Genomic DNA, 5,875 nt, shown 5'->3' with positions numbered 1-5,875 from the left:
GGCCGGGGCTCTTAGAAATCTGAATCCGAGTTTATCACGTTGCGCGTAGGTATGTTTTCACGTCCTGATCACGTGACCGAGTGTCTCTGGAAGTTCCACATTGCTCATGGCTGCATGCAGACTACTTCACTTGGCTGTAAAGGTGATGCGCCACCGCTGGTGTCTTCGTTTGAGGAATATAGCCAGCATGAAGAAACGTTATCTTTAGCTGTAGTAGCCACACCAGTGTTTTTTTAAAAATAAACTTTATTTACATTCCAGAAAGGCATGCGCTATATTACAGGACGACATCCAAACACTGTTTTATTAATATTGTGGGAGAGCTGGAAGTCCCCGCTCAGCAGCTGTGCAAGCAATCAACTAAAAACGCACGTTCACAAATTAGCAAATGTTTGGAATTCTCACAACACTGAAATATATGAATGTCGTGCATGGCAGTCAGTCACCTAACATCAGTACCAACATCAGTATATATATACACACACAGATAACATTGAAAATGACTGTCAAAGTAAGCAAATAGCCCTTATGCAAAACTTGAAGGAGCGCGAAGTAGACAAGACAACAATCGCAAACACACCCAACAGGCCGAGCGCTGTGTGCGTTTTCGATTGTTGTCCGCGTCTTCTTCGCGCTGCTTCAAGTTTTACTCAAGACGAACCAACTCGCCCCATTCAAGTTTTTGCTACTACAGAGCCTTTATGCATGCTGCAGAAATCATATGCACACGCTAGCAAAACTTCCGAAGTATACCGCTGACATCAATAACAGTGTTTGACAATGGTGGCACGAATTATCGTCCACAGCTTTTGGCAGACATCACGGTAACGTAATGACGACGGCGGCGGCAATGTAACGAGCACGTTGTGACAGCGACGGAAAGATGAAGATGGAAATGATGACGGTGCGGAGAGGGCGGCAGCATGACCTAGAGGGCACGATTAGAAAGGGAGCTCGATAGTGTGACGCTGATGGAACGATGGTGGTGGCATGGCAGGGTGACAACGGTGGCATGAGAGTGGCTACGTAGCTGCGCTCAGTTATCCACTCGTTTACTCCACCTGGAGACCAGGCACTCCTCTGACCATTCGCTTTAGTGTTCAGCACAGGTCACGCACTCTGGTACTCGGTCTAAGCAACACTGCCGTGTGCCGGCAAGACTAAACGACCTATCTCGTGAAGGGACGAGCAGCATACGGTGGTGGGGAATGCAACCAGCAACTGTAAACCCAGGTGGCGGACAAATATGACACAGCCGCCACTACCGACCAACAGCACCTGAGGGCCCGGATCTTTCTGACGTGCCAGGCAGCTGCCGGCGAAGTCGGATACGTCGCGCCGGCGACGCCAAAGTGGCTAAAGTCCGGCGTCCCAAGCATGATCTGCAGGAACCTGGCGATCAGCTGTTGCCATAGCACATTCGCACTAGTGTGAGACGAGCGAATGCTTTTTTTTTCGTATCGTGAAGCCTCAAGCTCAGTGCGCTCTCTAGTGCACCAGACATATAATGCGAACCACCACTGGGATCCAAATTGAAAGCCGGCATGTTGCTCGCCAGCCAAGCTAGTGCGTCGTGCATTCTGGTCGAGTGGCTGCAGTGAAGACATGTATTTCAGTGACGGTGGTATGAAAGCGTGCCGAGTCAGTCTCCGATCATAGATATATTGCCAACGGTAGCCAGTTCGCGGATCACCAGGACCCCCTCTGATTTGTGGACGTATACGGGCCTTTTTACCTATGCCTAATCTACAAACATTGCTCCCGTAATTTAATCGAGAAATAAAGCATAGACGTCGAAGCTGTACACATAATATTGCACTCCAGTAGCAATTATAAATTTTAAAACAGTAAATCTGTTTTAGGGTAACCCAGGGAAGGCGGGAGATGGAAATTCAGGACAATGAGCAACACTAGATCAAGGTGAAAGCAGCAGCCAACATTTCGAGAAGTGGACTTGTCTTTTTCAAGGCGACAAGCATACGTCGCCTTGACAAAGAGACGTCCGTTTGTCGATACGTTGGTTCCTGCTTTCACCTTGTTCTCCTTTCGCTCTAAATCTCTATTTTTAGAACTAAATAAAAAATTCAGAGCCATTCCCCTCTATAAAGGTGAATGACCAGCGAGGCTGTTTACCACACGACACAGAGCTGACATAGAATTCTAAACAAAGGTGCGAACATATTGTCCCGATCGGTGGTCGTCAGGACGATATGTATTTACACACGTTCTCGTAACACCTCTGTTATTAAATGCCTCCGTCCCGGAAGACAATGGCTGGTTCATACCCCCTTAAGCAATGGTTCATACCATCGTAATTAAAATTTTGAACATTGGCACGGACTATTTACAGTGATATTTGTATACATTCACGTGGACGACGGGACCGCCGCCCCGAGGAACCGGTTGAAACTAGACATGCGTGACGTTTCGACGGGACCGCCACCACCGGAGAGCGGGAGGAAAGGAAAGGAGATACGCTATTAGCGCTTGAAACGCCGACAAAGAGAGGACGGTGAGAACGTGGACAGGGTCGACGCAGGTCAAAACGTAGTATCTGTTGTGATCAGCATAATGTCTGACACGCGAAGTATTTGGACCCAGCGCATTAAACTTATATTTACAAATTGGCGGTGCGCTTGAAGCCTGCTTCACCTCCGCCGCGGGTCGGCCCGGTATTGCACTATCTCCGGGATTGGCCCACGCTTTTTGGTCTACGGATATCGATCCCCCGCCTCGCTGTAAAATATTGCACTGACGTTTCACTTCGTGAAAGCGGGTGATGCGTAAGCGCATAGGGGCTACAGAGCACATGACGCTATCGTCTCTCGGTGCCCCTAGACGTCTACACTGTCCGCATCGCAGATTGTCTTCAAGACCGGGCTCGCGCGGTCTCGCCAAATGCAACAGCCGCCGGAGTATAAGGCCGTGGTGTAAGCATTCCCTTACTATCTGAAATACTTAGCATGGTGTCAGCACGCACAGGCAAACATGAACAATTCGCACTGGATGACCACGGACACTCGCTGTCAAAACGCGGGCGTGAGGAATCGCGGCAGCAGCAGTGAGCGAAGTGACCATCGTACTGTCTATCGCTTGAAAGTAAACTGAGCGGTGAGAACACAGCGCACGCAAAACTACGAGCCGTCGGCCCACCTAGACTGTGCCCCCAAAGCAGATCGCTTTGAAGGTAAAACCTGCGCGACCACGTGCAACCGCGCCGTGGGACAGTATGGAGGTGGTACCCCTGGCAGGCGTCCCTGGTCGATCAGACGCGGTTGCGGGCACTGCACGGGATTGCGAACGCGTTGCTTGAGGAAGTGGCGCTAGAAGTACCGGTTGGCTTCCGCGTACGGGTAAGGCACGGTGGTAAGGTGGGGGCGCCCCGCATAACAGCGTGCAGTATATAGTAAAGATCACTTACAGCGCGTACATAGTCAGAATACCAACTAGCCGTTATCCAAACCCTGCTGCAGTATAGTGCCGAAAATAACCACCTCCCAATACATGCTCAACGTTTTCTTGAATAAGTAAGCGGGGTTGGTCGTTCGTATTTCTCTTCGTTATCCATTAATAGCAAACATTTTAGCAGTGCAACTACAGGCTTTTGCGTACCAGAGTTTTTGTTAAAAGTGTTAGTTTAAAGAGTATGAAGGGCGCTTAACGAGCTTTATCCTCTGATTTCTGCGTTGTGGGACCGCCTTGCCCATAGTGCTAACCAAATGTGCAGACGAAATTTCCGGATAAACCGGAGCCAGCACGGATACCCCGGCGCATTCCTTGTTCACTTGCTTCGCGGCTTCAGACAAACACTGCCGACATCACGAGCTAGCCAGTTACGCTTGCGTGTAACATAGCGGACCTCTTGCTCACACACGTTTCTGAGACGTACGAAGGCGAAACCACTCCACCGAGGCGTGCGAAGAAGCATGGATTGTCATTTGGAATGTCGTCTAATTTTCTTCGCATCACGAGCGGCAAGTGTCGTCACCTATCAGGTGATAAACGAAACCATCGTAGTGTCCTCTGACTGGTTTAAGGTGTCTATAGGCCTCACTCTGTTACATTCGTTCATATGTATTGACAACCATGACATAGTTTCCTAGGGGACCGAGGCAAGGGCAGAGAACGCATGACGATGCGCCCATCCCTCAAGCCCCTTCCCCTGTTTACGCAAAGCTCAACATTGACTCAGCGAACAAAATTTACATGGAAGTCAACAAGGAAAACATGGTGCCTAAATGATAGAAATAAACACATCAGATGCAACAAAAAATAGAAACAGCATACATATGAAACTTCTTTAGAAACAAGTCGTGAGAAATGGTAGGATCGCTTATCAACATTGCATAAAGCAAGCCAGTTTTCTCAGCCAACTTTAGAAATAAGGCTAGCTTTTCTGCAGATATACTTCTGCGCAGAATAGAGAACAGTTGTGAAAATAATGCGCAGGTCAAAACAATTTAGGCAAACTTTTCATTGGCACAGTAAAACAATTCCCATTACAGACACATGTTAACAAGTTGAAAAGTTCACCAGCTAATATCATTAATTGATAATACAAATATCCACACAGAGTCTTTTTACCCGTTTTTACTGTTTTGCGTATTTTGCGCATTAAGCCAATTGGCCGTCACAAGTCCACAAGTATTATGAAACAAGTAGGCGGTCATGTTCAACCGTGACGCCTTTGTATTAACACAAATAATCAAATTATCACTTTTACTGTCGTAGATATAGGTCGCGCACGTCTTCTTTTGAAATAATATGGATTGTGTTACAACATATGGTGCCTTTCTTTACGAAGTTGGACTCACCAAATACAGAATGTTCCGCCTGCCTGTTTTTGGCATCTAAACCACACTTTCTTTAATGCCTAGCAATTTGGCCTATAGTCTTCAGCCTTACAATTTCTATATTTATGCGCCCTGTTAGGAATGGCCGTACGGGGTGGCAACGTGCCAGCTTTCAGCCCACTGCCCGTGTTCCAAGCCCACCAGACGGGGCGCCCTTCGGAGAACTGCGGATGACCGGCAGCCACGTGGCGCGCGGTCAGCTCAGGAATGTGGTACTCGGAAGCGCCACCGGGGACGGAGCAGAGTTCCACGAAGCCCTCTGACGTCGACACCGAGAGCTGTGCGGTACTGAGAGCTGTGTGTGTGTCTGCAACAAGAACATTTCCGTCCACGCCGAACACGGGGCCCTCGAACGGTGACGTCGAACGATGACGTCGGACTATGACGTCAAGCGGAGAGGATATAAGCAACGTTTGCTGAGTGCTCGTTTCGTGCTCGTCGTCGGGAGCTGAGTGCTCGTGGTAATGCTAGAAACGTACTAGTGAGCTGTGTGCTCGTAAACTGTTTGCTGTATGTGAGCCTTGCGGGCTCCATATGGGAGTCGCGCTAGACTGCCGATGTATGTCTTGCTTAAAATGTAAAATACTGCCATTAAATCCTGCTCGCCTAGTCCTGTGGCCCCAAGTTTCTCCGATCGTCCTGCAAACCCGACTCCAACTCTAATATCTGGTTGGCAGCGGTGAGATCGGCCTACGGCTCGTAAATCGACCTACGACTCGGAGACAGCAATGGCAGCTGACGGACGTTGGCACATGGTGACCGACCGGTATCCTGATCAAGTTGGAGGCGACTTGAGATTGACCACCTCTTGCATCTGACTGGATACGGCGGGGAAGGACTGGTGATATGGTGCTGCTTCAGTGGGTAAGCGTTTGGTTTTGGCTGTAAGATTTACCAGGCTTCAATTTCTCTGTGTTTTTGGATTTGATTTGCTGGGATCTTTTACTTGTATTTTGCTTTGCGTGGATATCGCAACAAGTATTGTGTGACAGCAGAGCCAAAGCTTAAAGTAGCGACCATGG

The 5,875-nt window shown here is 48.8% G+C and overlaps 1 pseudogene; it reads left to right on the top strand.

Moving 5' to 3' along the window:
- Positions 1 to 2,524: 2,524 nt before the first annotated feature.
- On the top strand, positions 2,525 to 2,706 carry LOC135921135 (U2 spliceosomal RNA; annotated as a pseudogene).
- The last annotated feature ends 3,169 nt before the right edge of the window (positions 2,707 to 5,875 follow it).

This window comes from Dermacentor albipictus, chromosome 3 (genome assembly GCF_038994185.2).
Source record: "Dermacentor albipictus isolate Rhodes 1998 colony chromosome 3, USDA_Dalb.pri_finalv2, whole genome shotgun sequence".
NCBI classification, from domain to species: domain Eukaryota; kingdom Metazoa; phylum Arthropoda; class Arachnida; order Ixodida; family Ixodidae; genus Dermacentor; species Dermacentor albipictus.
This window is presented reverse-complemented; position numbering and strand designations above follow the sequence as displayed.